Source organism: Sapajus apella, unplaced genomic scaffold (genome assembly GCF_009761245.1).
Source record: "Sapajus apella isolate SASKATOON/1434 unplaced genomic scaffold, GSC_monkey_1.0 scaffold66, whole genome shotgun sequence".
NCBI classification, from domain to species: domain Eukaryota; kingdom Metazoa; phylum Chordata; class Mammalia; order Primates; family Cebidae; genus Sapajus; species Sapajus apella.
In genome coordinates, this window is record NW_022437006.1 from 9,546,116 (window position 1) to 9,560,404 (window position 14,289).

Consider the following 14,289-nt stretch of genomic DNA (forward strand, 5'->3'; position numbering starts at 1 on the left):
GATGGTCTCGATCTCTTGACCTCGTGATCCACCTGCCTCAGCCTCCCGAAGTGCTGGGATTACAGGCCACCGTGCCTAGCCTGAGAGCTTAAAACATTTAAGCTCTGATAAAGTCAGCTATCTTTTCTTTTATAGTTTTTGGATTCCCTATCTTTGTCTTCACATCCCCCTGACCCCACATTTGAAATGTAGTCTTCTAAATTGTATTCTAAGATTTTTACTAATTTATTTGCACATTTACTTTTTCATTCAACTGGAAATTATTTTTGTACTATTGTTTCTTGTCACAAAAGAATACATGTTTCTTATAGATAGTTTAGGAAACTTCAGATGCTGAACAAGAAAAAAATTTAAAATCAGTCTTGATTCTCCAACTTCTTAAACAGAACTCTGTGTTTCCAGCCCTATCCTTCCAGTCTTTTCTTCTATGCATTGTACATGGTCTTACATTTTTAAAATTATGTTGTAAATTCTGTTATACAGCCTTTTGTCATTTAACAATACACTCAAAACAATTTTTCAAATGTTTCATCATTTGTTTAATTACATCTCTATTTTTGGACATTTATATTGTTTTCTACTTTTTGCTATGATAGATAATGTGTCATGATGCTGCCTCTCATTTATTAGACTATATTTTTCCCTGTGTTAAATAACTCACTCATTTTCAAATATGTTTTTCGAATGTTAATAACATCTAAAATTACCTGTTTAAAAATCAAGTAAGGAGAGGAAAAGAAAGTCCATTTTTTTTTCTGGGTCACTGTATTGAGATACACCTAAATTGAATAGGGGATTTAGAACAATTTTTTTAAAAAACCGGGTCTGTAGAATGTGATTGGTAGGCCTAGATATATGTTTCTAAAATACCTCATCTAAAAAAAGTTTAGAATTAAGAAATTCTGAAGTTAAAAAAATAAGCAATAAACACAACATGAGGAAAATCACCAGGCAGAAGAATCAGAAAATCCTGAAACACCAGGAGTCAGATAAAAGATCAACAGGGTAACATTGCCAGTTCTCTTGATACCACCACCCCTGCATACCAAAGAGCCACTCCCAGTTCTTTTGGAAATAGTCAGATATAAATCAATAAATTATTCAATCTCAGGACTTTACTAGAATTTCAAGACAAATAAATGAGAGGCAGAAATACGAAGAATCTGTGAAAAAAGGAAAAAGAAACAAACCATGAGCACAGAGCCTATTTTTATTAAAGTATAATTTAAAAACACATCTGAATATTTGAAAAAATAATCATGAAACAAAAGTATACACACTAATCTGCTATGAAACCTATTTCAAGTTGATTTTAAAATTCATCGTGATTTTACGATTTCTCTGCCCTTGCTCTCTTTCATGTTTAACTGTATCCCAAACAAGACAAGAAAATAAATACTATTGAACTATGCACAACAAACCACGGAATGTCAAGTTACATGGGAGTTTAGAGCTCAGCTAGTCTGGCCCCAGTATTTTACCATCTGGAAAGCCAAGGTCAGGAAAATGGAAGTAACTTGCTGAAGGTCAGGGGTGGTGGAAATGTATCTCTTGCCTCTTAGCACAGTGCTCCTGCTACCAGCATCACACATCAACAGCGTAATCACACCCATTCTGGTGCCTTATGATCGTCAGTTATCCATCAAATTAGGAAGGCAGCAAGATGAAATTTAAAATACGCATGTGTAAAAACAATTACTTGAGTACTGATATTTGTTATTTCACTGTTCTTTGGCCTTTGGTGTTCACATGTAAAGCTTTCTGGAAAAGAAAGACCAGACCTGCGTGATAAGATAAGCCTGGATGACAGTGGGGCCTACTCCACAGCACAGGTGTCCTCAAGTGTTGCTACTGTCTGCCATTTGCTCTGCTTCCAATATTGAACAAGAGCACCCCAATCTACCTGGCTCTTTTTGTTCAATTCATGATCCCTGGCACAGAAGGCCCTTCCCTTAAACAATTTTCCTCTGTGGGAATTTTATAGTTAAGAGCCAAGTACAAAATGTCCAAAATGATGAGATCTAATACACTCCTTATAAGCAAATTTAAGATGAATATTATTAAAAAGAACATTCTTGACTTGATTTTTTTTGAAGTTCAAGTTTTTTAAAAATTAAGGAAGGGAAAAGTAGGCATAGCCTAGAGCAAAAATTCTTGACTTTTCTCCAACACAACCATGTCCCATATGCAACAGTCAAAAGAAGCTGTGATTTCTGTATATAACCTGGCTTACTAGATATAACTTTAACCTTTCTTCTTTACTACCACTGATAAAACACCATAACTGATATCATATTTGGATATTTTAAGATAAAATCTGATGCAAGAGTCAGGCTTCTCTTTAATCCACAGCTGAAAGCTGTCATGTATGAATAATATGTATTTAAATAAATACATATTATTATATATTATACATATTATAATAAAGACATATGTACATATTATTCACATACTACTACTAAGGGCGAAAATGGCCAGAATTATACGACTTGTGAATTAACTGCATGCAATTGTAATTATTTTAATAATAATAATAGTTAACTAGAAGAAATCTTTTTAAAGTGCTTAGTACAGAGCCTGGCATATATAATATTCAATAAATTTTAGATGACACTATTGTTGATGTCATTGAAAGCAACTACCAACTACCAACTGCATGTAAATATTTCATAAGCAGGATAATCTGTACCTACAAAATCAGAACTCCCATGTAGCAGGTGCCTCTGGTGCTCTTGTGACATGTCCTTGGCTTACTTCTGATATCAGCCATGTCTGTAGGAGACAGTTCCATGCAATCATCTCTCCCACCTCACACTACACCTTGGATGTGTGCCTCACCACATTCTGCTCCATATCACAGAGCTTACTCACTGGAGCATGAGGAGCTAAGCCTAGAAGTACAGGGGAGGTAAAGCTTAGTGGGGAAACCCTCACTCGATGAGGGGCATGAGTCCCTGGCTTGCAGGAGGACAACTCTAGGAAGCGTTCTGTGTCTTTCTAATGAGGTCTCAGCAGAATTGTCTTCCCCACATTGCCCCTAGCAGATGACTCCTTCTTCCCTACCTCACACCCTGGCTCTCTCACTCCTCTCTAGAATCACCTCTCAAATTAAGCAGCTGTACCCATCTCCTTGTCTCAGCCCTGCTTTGCAGGCAATATGAATTCCACTTCCTAAGTCTAGGTGATTTCCAGAAATACAAACTACAATTCTTTGCATGGGTGATCCTCAACATAAAACAACATCAGATTATTTTTGTTTTGCATTAAAAATCTTTGAAATGGAAGAGAGAACATTGTCAGCCAAGACTTTCTGTAAAATAAAGTTCATAATATCTTATTGTGGGAACCCCTTAAAAAGTTGTGGAAAATAATTGCAGAAAGAACTAGGGGAGAGGAGAGGAAACAGGAGAGAAAACTCAAGACTTTCAGCAACGTTGATGATTATTCCCATGCTCTGCATTGATGAGTCAGGTGATCACTGGCTCCTGTTCAGTTCTCTCAGATGCAGGCATTCAAGAGCATTTACTGCATAACTACTTGGATGTATAATCAATTCAAGCCTGAGCTCTTTGGCTGAATGGGATCCTGGCAAAGTTCCACAGGCTAATGGATAATTTGTAAGGACCCTAACATGGGCATTTGGCTGCATGTCCAATGATGTGGGGGTAACAGCCAGCATTGGTTAGAACATTTAAGGTCCTTAACAATTGTTGTGAGTCACACAACAAAACCAGAATATCATAAAACCCTAAAGAGATCAAGCGACCAAAGGAAAACAGTCAAGTCTTTTCATGTAATTGCCTTGAGAGTACTGACCATATAAAATTTAATTCAATAGGTACATTCAGAGCACTTATTATGACACAACAATGAATAGCTATAGAGCAGTTTTACATCTGTTATGTCATTTGAGCCTAACATAACCTCTAAGACAGGTTTTATTTATTCTCTCCACTTCACAGATAATGCAACTGAAACTCAACGAAGTGATTAACCCTAGGAAAGAGCTCCACAAATGTTGGTGAAATCAATGGCTTAGATGAAGTTAGATCTCAAACATGAATGCAGATCTTCACATTCCCAATTATTTGCTCTTTTCCCTACTTTCTGCTGCCTGGTTGGACAGCACTAAGTGCCACCTTTAATATGAAATGGAAATGAATAGAACTGGTCCTCTGCCTTAAGGATTTTTTTTTTTTTTTTTTGAGACAGTCTCACTCTGTCACCCAGGCTGGAGTATAGTGGCACAATCTCAGCTCACTGCAAACTCTGCCTCCCAGGTTCAAGCAATTCTCCTACCTCAGCCTCCTGAGTAGCTGGGACCACAGGCACCCACCACCATGCCCACCTAATATTTGTGTTTTAGTGGAGGTGGGGTTTCACCATGTTGTCCAGGCTGGTTTCGAACTCCTGACCTCAAATGACCCACCCTGGCTCCCAAAGTGCTGGATTGCAGGTGTGAGCCACCACACCTGGCCCTTAAAGATTCATATAAGGCCTACTGGGGAGTAAGAACAGTGCTGTTGATGAAGTGAATAGACCCCATGTCATATGAAGTCACAAAAGAGAGATGAGTACTAGTTCATCTCATTAGGGAAGGCTCTCTAAAGCTATTCTGTACTTAAGACACTTCTTGATATTAAGGACCAATTAGGTCAGTTCCAAAGTTTTCCAATATTTCTGAGGTGTGGAACCAGAATATTACATGGAAGTCCAATACATATAAAAAGAGAAGCTGTTTTGGTTGAATCAGAGGTGGATAGAGGTAATCAAAGACCAACGGAAAGGAGGTCATTCACACAAGGTGAGCCCTTATTAGCCCCATCCTGTTATTTGAAACATAGTGCACATTTTGGTAAGAGCCAGTCAGGAAAACAGCCTCAGTTATTTTAACAAAGAAAACAAGATATAAAGAATTAGTTGGACCAGGCGTGGTAGATCATGCCTGTAATACCAGAACTTTGGGCGGCTGAAGCTGACAGATCACTTGAGCCCAGGAGTTTGAGATCACCCTGGGCAACATGGTGAAACCGCATCTATACAACAAGTATAAAAATCAGCCAGGTGTAGTGGTGCCCACCTGTAGTCCCAGCTACTTGGGAGGCTGAGGTGGGAAGATGGCTTAAACCCAGGAGGTAGGGGCTACACGGAGCTGTGATCACACCACCACACTCCAGACTGGGTGACAGAGCAAAGCCCTCTCTCAAAGGAAAAAAAAAAGAGAGAGAGAGAAAGAAGAATTAGTTGGACAATCGTTGGAGGACTGAAAAGGCAAGAAGGGAACACCAAAATAACATACAGAAAAGGTAGCTTTTCCCCTTAAGGCTGGGGAACCAAAAGGAAAGAGGTGGGTTTATTAAAACTTAGGAGGTTAGAAGAGGTATTGTACTAAGCTTGTACTCAGACTTCAGGGAAAGAGACCCTGCCCAGCTTTTATGGGAATGATGAGACAAATTTTGGTCTAACTGATGAAAAAAAAAGTTGTAGACTAGAGCAAACCGCCACTGACAAGATGAAGGGCCATTGCTGGAGTGATGCAGGTGTTAACAATGAATAAACAGGAAGGATCAGTTCCACTTTCTTCCTCCTGCCTTCCAGTTCCATCGGTAGAATGTCACGGAATCCAGCCAGCAAAGGAGAAAGGTGGTCTTCAGGCCCAGCCCCAGCAACACAGAGCAGAGTGTCGGGAGGTGGAGCTGAGAGAAATCGCTTTGTAACCGATGCAGTGCCTCAGACCACAAGAAGGAGAAAACAAGACAGTAAGGGGGCTGTGCCCCAAATGTTCCTGATTTGGGAGGAAACAATTCAGAGTTTATATCCTACAGATAGCAGATCAGTTGTTCTGTCTCTGAACGACAAGGTGATGGTACGTTAAATGGAGCAGGAACCACACATTAGTATGAACAACCTACCAGCAAGAAGGGACCAGAGCAACGGTATGAAGAAAAGAAGTGGATCTTCAAATTCTGAAATAATGTATTCTGTCATATTATTTCCTGGATGAGGATTTATAATTAAATGATGATTTCTTCTCTTTTTCACATGTTCTTTCTTTTCAAATTCATTTTCTCTTCTGCAACATACTTGAATAAAGTCAATACACTAGAAAGCTTAAGTCAAGTGATACAGCCACTAACTGCAAATACATTAAATGTATACAGCATGCATCATTTTCCCTGTCTATGAGAAGGTGATGACTAAGGGATTATATGTAGAAATGAAGATTCTCTCATTAGTGATTATCATTCATTCATTCATTTAACAAATATATTTTCATGTCTATTACATATCAGGCACTGTTTTAGGGGCAAGGGTCCAAACACTGAATAAATAAAAATAAACAAAACCCCCATATTAGGAATATCAGTATGACACTAAGTAATGGAAAATCCCACTCCAGTGGCTTTACCAAAGAGAGTTTTATAATTTTCCCTTAATGAGAAATCATAAGGGAGGCAGCCAAGATTGGTAGGGTAGTCTGTGATGCCATCAAGGACCCAGTTTCTCTCTGTCTGCTTACCCTCCTTAAAGGGCTGATTTTTGTACTCACATTTCTCCTTTCATGATCACAGGACACCTATTCCACTGTGAGAAATTAGAGAAATTATGTTTGCATATCATATAAGCAAAAGAAAAGAGAGAAGAAGGAAGAAGCAATGCCTGTGTTAGGAAAGCAAAGGCTTCACAGAAATCCTCAACAGACTTCTGCTCGTACATCACTGCCCAGAGCTAGATCATGTGGCCACTGCTCATCGTAAACCAGAATGGAAGGGTGAACATTTTTAGCTGGGCATATTTCTACCCTAAGTAAAATCAGGAATCTTTTAGTAAAGAATAAAGGATACTGGCTACTTCTCTAGCAGTCTTTGCCACAGCCCCTGTGTCTTGGAGCTTATATTCTAGTCTAGCAGATTGTATCACTAGGGCTCTTTGGTTGCAGCAACTGCAGACAACAAGAGGGAAATTTGTTGGAAGGATGTAAACCAGCTCACAGAGGCAAAGGGAAGTTGGAGAGCCAGGTCATAGAAGAACAGGAACTAGGCAGCCTGTGAGACTAGGCACCCAGTGGCAATAGACTGATAAAAAGCCCCAAACACAGAAGTGGTCCAAAGTCTTAGGAGAGAAGTCTAGCTCCTGGCATGAGTCCTAGCAAACCCACCACACTGCACCCAGTGGGAGAGGTGATTCCCCATAAAGAAGTCAATGAGTGCTGACCAAGGAAAGAGGCAAAGGTATAGAGCAGCCCAACAGATCCAGGACATTGACCAAGGTTTTATGGGAATGATGAGACAAATTTTGGTCTAACTGATGAAAAAAAAAGTTGTAGACTAGAGCAAACTGTCACTGACAAGATGAAGGGCCATTGCTGGAGTGATGCAGGTGTTAACAATGAATAAGCAGGAAGGATCAGTCCCCCTTTCTTCCTCCTGCCTTCCAGTTCCATCGGTAGAATGTCATGGAATCCAGCCAGCAAAGGAGAGAGGTGAAATGATTTAAGTTTTCCATTTAACAGGTTCTCAAGTGCTATTAAACACTGTTAAGATTCTTAATATTATAGCTCAACCTTAAAAACATATCTTTGCTCCGATTCTTTAATACCTCAGAAAAATCCAATTTTCACTTTTTTAAACTGAATTAGAACTGTAAAAAATAGTTTACACCAAAAAAACAGACTGCAGAAGATTGGATGGTTTTGTTATTAAGACTGTCTCCTAGTTACATTTTATATATAGATTCTTCAGAATGTAGGTTAGGGAGCTATTAAAAAATTAAATAAGAGTAGAGCATCACTTCTGCTATTTGACTTGAAGATGTTCACAGCAGGGCAACATAAAATCAGATTTTTATAGTGTTGCCTGAAAATAATACTCTATACTGAACTAGAAGCCCATAGGCAGATCAGGCCATTAAGAACTATTACCCATATTATTACTGCTAAAATATTTATATGTTATAATTTTGTAATAAGGTATTTCCAAAGAAAATAATGTTGGCTTAGAATGCACATATCAGTAAAGGCATTCCAGCCTAGTGTTGTTTGACAATTTCTGCAGGAGCAAAAGCCAAAAACAACAAATGACTATTATAAGTTTAGATTCTGTTCCTCTAATTGTCTAATTTTTTTTTTTTTTGACCCTTGGAAACATTTATAGCAAATGAAGCAATAAAATTAAACAGAGTAAAATTTGTTAAAAACAAGAAAATTGATGTAGGCTCAGGCACCATTGTTACTCATATTCTTTTCCTATAATAGAATTATTTCAATTTCTAAATAGTTTTGGCTATTCATTGGTTTATTCAAAAAATATTTAGTGCCTACCAGGGCAGACACTATTCCTTGCCTATTGAGTATTCATTCTCTTTTCACTCCTAACTAATATAATCCCATCTCTTTCAAGATCTCAACATGTTCTGCAAAAATTATAGCCTCCAAGTTTCACTTGCAGTGAAGGGTTGCCACGTTACTAGGGCTAGATAATGAGAAATAAAGAAAATAATTTTCATTTTTTGTTTTAAGTAGGAGAAATTTACCCGGCAGTATCTTCAACCTTTCTGTTTAGAATGCAGATGCAATTCCTGGAATTGTGGCAGCCATCTTGTAACCACAAGAATACAGTCAACAGAAATGGATCATTGAGCTTTGATTACATTTTAAAGACACTATACCAGCACTGGACTGCTTATCTTCAGCCTTTTTCCTATGTGATTAAAAAAAAAAATCTCCATTTGGTTCAGCTATTGCAATCAAGTTCTGTTATTTGCAGCCAAATGCATCACCAACTGGCATATGTGCTAGTACCAGGTACTATGTGAATAAGATGTAGTCCCTAGCCTCAGGGAGTTTACTATTAAATGGGAGAAATATTAAATAATTAAAAATTAATGATTTAATTACAACTTCTATGAAGGAGGTAATTACTAGGGCATTTAAATTAGCCTGAATGAAGATGGTGGTTAGAGAAGATATTTGGGTCTTCGGCCATACCACCCTGAACATGCCCGATCTCATCTGATCTCGGAAGCTAAGCAGGGTCAGGCCTGGTTAGTACTTGGATGGGAGACAGCCTGGGAATACCGGGTGCTGTAGGCTTTAAAAAAAAAAAAAAGAGAGAGAGAAGATATTTGGAAGTAAATAACATGCAAACTGAGACTTGGAGGATAACTAGGAATTAACTGGGCAGTGACAGTTGGAGAGAAAATTCCAAGGGGGAAGAACTTCTTGGTCCCTGTGAGTAAAACACACAGATTAAGGAGAATGATATTTTATGAAGCTAGAGCAGAAGTCAGATCCAAAAAATGCAGGGCCAAGGGAGAGAGGGAAAAAAATGCAGTGCCTTTTGACCATGGCAAGAAATTTAGACCAAAGAGCAATGGAAAGTCTTTGGCCTATGTGATCAGATTCCAGTTTTGAAAAGATAATTCTGATTGCATTATGAAGCAACTGGAAGGAAGCAACAGTAGACATGGGGAGTAAGAAGCTGATTGAAATAGTCTAGATCAGGAGTCAGCAAAATACTGACCAAGGACCTGCCTTCATAATTAAAATTGTTTGGAACTCAGTCATGCCCATTCATTCACATGGAGTCTACTGCTGCTTCTATGCTACGACGGCAGAGTTAAGCAGTTGCCTCAGAGACATATGGCCTGTAGGGTCAAAACTGTCTACTATCTGACCTTTACAAAACAAGTTTGCCAACCCCTGCTCTAGATGAAAGATGGTGAAAGAAGATGATGATTTGGACTAGTGCCATGAAGACGTAGAAGAGTGGACAGATTTGAGATGTATTTGAGACTTGCTGAGGGGTTAAAAATTCGAGTGTTGAAGGAGAAAAAGAGACGAAAAATGACTTTTAAACATAAGCAACAGAAAATATTTTTAGAAAGCAGGTATGGGAGATAAAGTTCAAGAGTTCTGTCTAGGCACTTCCGTGTAAATATCTTAAAAAGACAGAGATTATTAATACCATGGCCTCTCTCTTGAATATGGAAGCCTATAATATGGGTACTTTCCCTGAATTCCATATTGTAATCAGTTCTGCACTGTAACAATCACACTCTGACATATTGATTTTTACATACAGAAAGTCCTCCCAAATATAATTGGATTCAGTCCATTTTAATAAAAAAGCAAAAGTTAAAAGAGATAAAGACAAATAGATTATAATAAAAGTTTTCTGATGGTTTGAGAAAAGGCATCTGGTTCTAAAACAGTAAGTATATCCAGTAATGATACACCTTCAAAATTTATTTTTCATACAATCGCCTTTTCCCCAGTATTTTTATGCCACTAACTACAATCGAATCGATCTCACAAAAATAACAAATTAATGGGCCTGTTGCAGTTAGGATATAACTTGTTGAGAAATAGTGTAGAGCTTTTGGGGTTAGATTTTATTAAACCTATCTTTACCCTTCTAAATAGAATGACTATATTTCTCTGTCAAAATCTGAAACACACAGTTACTGTAAACAAAATTTTAATTGTGGAAGTCCCAGAATATATCAAACATATGATTGTCATATATTTTCCATGCAAGATCCTAAGCATGGGAGACTCATCCAAATCTTTATTCATAGCCCTGTAAAAGGAGAAGCCTCAAGTACAGAAGGGAATATAACGGACCATCATGGAAAATGATGCAGCCCAACATTTGAAATAAGACACCTTGGTGTTGGTGTTCAAATTTTCAAAGTATTTAGCAATATGGATATGAAATATTCTTGATAAGACCTCCTACTGAGACTATTAGGGAGGACACAAAGCAAGTCTTCCAAAATGTAAATATGCAGGATAATATGTGACCTGCATTGCTTTTGCTTTGAACTGTATTTCACAACTGTTAAACCAGTTTGGAGAGCTGCAGGAATCTTTTGAATGCTACATCACTTTTCATTGTCATGCAATTGTGCTTATCCCAATAAGTGGTTTTTTGGCAAAACATGCTGGACATTTTCCTTGTAGTTAAGGATAAAACTATGTCTTTCGAGATGCACACATTAAGATATGGGGACAAAATACCCAAGGTAGAGAATGTAGGATTTATATGTTTAATGAAATGTGAAAAATGAAATAGACAAACGTCTCTTCTGAGGACGGCCTAGATCATTCAGAAACTGGATTAACTTAAACTTTTATTCAAGCCAGCATTCTTTTATTCCTTGATAGGTAAATTTGATAGGTAATTCCTTTTTAAAATTACTATTTTCAAGCAGAATAGAATTTTCCCTGTATGAAACATGAAATTCCTGGCCAAAAAGTCTTGAGCTAATGCTCAAAAAGTAGTTTCTTTCTTTCCTCCTGAATCCACCTGCTCAGGAGCATAAGCCCATCTCCAGGGGAGATAGTGTTTGGAGGAGCAACTGGAGCAGAAGAGAGGTTGGAACTGCCACGCTGAGCTGGTTTTGATGATTTTGTAATTTCATTCACATATGTTCGTTCGTTCTTTTCTTTTCTTTTTCTTTCTTTCTTTCTTTTGATAGGGTCTTACTCTGTCATCCAGGCTAAAATACAGTGGTGTGATCACAGCTCACTGCAGCCTCTGCTTCCTGGGCTCAAACAATTCTCCCACCTGAGTCTCCCACGTAGCTGGGACTACAGGCGTGCACCACCATGCCCAGGTAATTTTTGTATTATTTTTAAAGATGGGATTTCACCATGTGGCCTAGGTTGGTCTTAGAATCCTGGCCTCAAGCTATCTGCCTGCCTCAACCTCCCAAAGTGCTGGGATTACAGGCATGAGGCACTGCTCCTGGCCCATCATGTTTTCTTTAGGAGACCTATAAAGTGTTGTTTTACATATTGAAGTATAGCTGATAAACAATAAAATTAATCTTTCAAAATATACCATTCTATATATTTTATGACGTCTATACAGTCATGTAACCACCCCACAATCAAGGTGGAGAATATTTTTATCATCTTAAAATTTCTTCACGCCCTACCCCTACTCTAGCCCTGGCAATCTACAACCATAGATCTGATTTCTAGTTCTGCCTTTTCCAGAATGTCATACAAAGGGAATCATACAAGATATAGCCTTTGAATCTGACTTCTTTCACTTGGCAAAATGTTTTCAAATGCAGCAATGCTGTGAATGTATTTATAGTTTATTCCCTTTTATTGATGTATAGTGTTCCATTCTGTTTATATGGATGTACCGCAATTCATTTATCCATTCAGATTTGGGTAACTATTTATAGCTTTGGGTAACTATAAATACAGCTGCTATAAACATTCCCATACAGGTTTTGTGTGGACTCATGTCTTCATTTCTCTAGGGTAAATGCCTAAATAGAAGTTTTCTGAATTATGCAATAAGTGTATGTTTAACATTAAAAGTGTACGTTTAACATTAAAAGGAATTGTCAAATTGTTTGCCTAAGTGGCAGTACCATTTTGCACTCCCATCAGTAAATGTGAGAGCATTTCAGTTACCCAGCATCCTCACAAGCATCCTACACTGTCAGTTTGTTGTTGTTAGAGCCATCATAACAGGTGTGTAGCGGTATCTCATTGTACTTCTAATTTACATTTCTCCGCTGATGCAATATTGAACATATTTTCATGTGTTTACTTGCCATGTGGATCTTATTCTTTGATGAAGTATCTGCTCAAATACTTTTCCCACTTTTAATTGGTTTGTTTTCTTATTATTGAGTTTTAAAAGTTCTGTATATATTCCGGTTTCCAGTCTTGTCTGGCATAAGTGATTTGCAAACATTTTCTCCCTGTCTTGGGCTTGTCCTTTCATTTTTTTCACAATGTCATATGGAGAGCAGAATTTTAAAATTTTGCTGAAATCTAATTTATTAATGTTCTTCTTTTATGAATCACACTTTTTGTGTTCTAAGAAATCTTCACCAAACCCAATATTGCAAAGTTTTTTCTATACTTTATATAATGACTTTATAATTTTAATCTTAAATTCATGTCTCTAATCAATTTCCAGTGAACTTTTAAATATGGTGTGAGATATGGATTGAGGTTCATGTTTTACATATGAATGTCCGAATAGGCCAGCACCATTTATTCAAAAGACTGTCCTTTTGTATTGTATTATCTTGGTATATTTGCTGGAAATCAATATTTGTGTGGTTTACTTCTGTGCTCTCTATTCTGTTCCATTGACCTATATGCCTTTCCTTTTACCAATACCATGCTGTCTTGATTACTGTAGCTTTATAGTAAGTTCTGAAATCAGGTAGGGTTATACCTGGTTTCCATATAATTTTTAGAATCAGTTTGCTAATTTCTACCAAAAGTCTTGCAGGATTTTGATTGGAATTACTTATTCCATATCAATTTGGGGAAAATTGACATCTTGACGCTATTGAGTTTTTTGATTCACAAAGACAATACACTCTTCATCTATTTAGGTCTTCTCTGATTTTTTTCATTGATGGCTTTTAGTTTTCAATTTATAAACTGGACAGTTATTTTGTTAGGTTTATCTTTAATTTTCTATGTTTTAGATGCTATTTTAAATAGTACTTTTCAAAATTTTCTGTTCCTAATTGTCTATTACTAGCATATAGAAATACAATTTAATTTTTTTTGGTATGTTGAGCTTATATCTTGAAACTTTGCTAAACTTATTTATTAATTCTAGTAGCTTGTTTGTAGATTCTTTGGGATCTGCTATGTAGACAATTATGTCATCTCATGATTCTCATGAGAATATGAAGCTTTAATTTTTCCATTATAAAATGCATGCCATTTATTTATTTTACCTTGTTGCACTTGCTTATTGGACCTCCAGTCCAATACTAAAAAGATGTAGTGATAGTGGAAATCCTTCATTGTTCCTGATTTTATAGAGAAGACATTTATTTAGTCAATCATTATTAAGGGGTTTTTTTGCAGATTTTTTGATAGATGCTAACAGGTTGAAGACATTCCCCTCTATTTTGCTATTGTTGTGTTTTTTCATGAATAGAGTTTAAGTTTAAATTTAAAAAAAAAATCTTTTTTGCTCTTATTGAGACAAGTAAATGGATTTTTTTAACTTGTTGATAAAGAGAATTATGCTGATTTTTGAATGCCAAACCAACTTTGCATTCCTGGAATAAACTTTACTCAGTCATGTTGTATTAGCCTTTTCTCATATTGCTGGATTCAATTTGCTAATATTTGTTAAGGATTTTGCATCTGTTTTCACAAGGCATATTGTGTACCTGTCAAGATAATTCTGATCTTACAAATGAATTGGGAAGTATTCCTTCCTCTTTAGTTTTCTAAAAGAATTTTGTATAGAATTGGTTTCTTTTTCTTGATGTTTCATGAAACTC

At 37.0% G+C, this 14,289-nt stretch overlaps 1 non-coding gene across 1 annotated transcript; it reads left to right on the plus strand.

Moving 5' to 3' along the window:
• The first annotated feature begins 8,972 nt into the window (after window positions 1-8,972).
• Window positions 8,973-9,091, plus strand: LOC116530422. The gene has a single exon (XR_004259985.1). It is a non-coding gene; the product is annotated as a 5S ribosomal RNA (ribosomal RNA).
• Window positions 9,092-14,289: the final 5,198 nt, after the last annotated feature.